Source organism: Oxyura jamaicensis, unplaced genomic scaffold (genome assembly GCF_011077185.1).
Source record: "Oxyura jamaicensis isolate SHBP4307 breed ruddy duck unplaced genomic scaffold, BPBGC_Ojam_1.0 oxyUn_random_OJ70917, whole genome shotgun sequence".
Classification (NCBI taxonomy): Eukaryota; Metazoa; Chordata; class Aves; order Anseriformes; family Anatidae; genus Oxyura; species Oxyura jamaicensis.
The window spans coordinates 587-945 of NW_023310260.1; positions in this window are offsets into that span (position 1 = coordinate 587).

Here is a 359-nt window from a genome sequence, read left to right on the forward strand (position 1 = left end):
CATGGGTGCAGCCTGGGGACCCTCGGGTGCTTCTTGGGGACCCTGGGGCACCCCTGGGGACTCCGGGATGTCTTTTGGGGACTCTGAGGTGCCTCTTGGGAACCCTGGGGGCACCTCTTGGGGACCCTGGGTGCAGCCGGGGGACACCAGGGGGCCTCTTGGGGACCCTGGGGTGCCTCTTGGGGACATCCAGGTGCCACCCAGGTTCCCTGGGAACACCGGGGGGCTGTCCCCGTGTCCCACCGAGAGGGACGAGGGTCCGCAAGGGGACACGGGGACACTGAGCGCCATCGGGGTAGGGGTGGTGGGGGTGGTGGTGGAGGGGGGGGTCCCCGCTTCCCCGCGCCAGGCTGGCACCC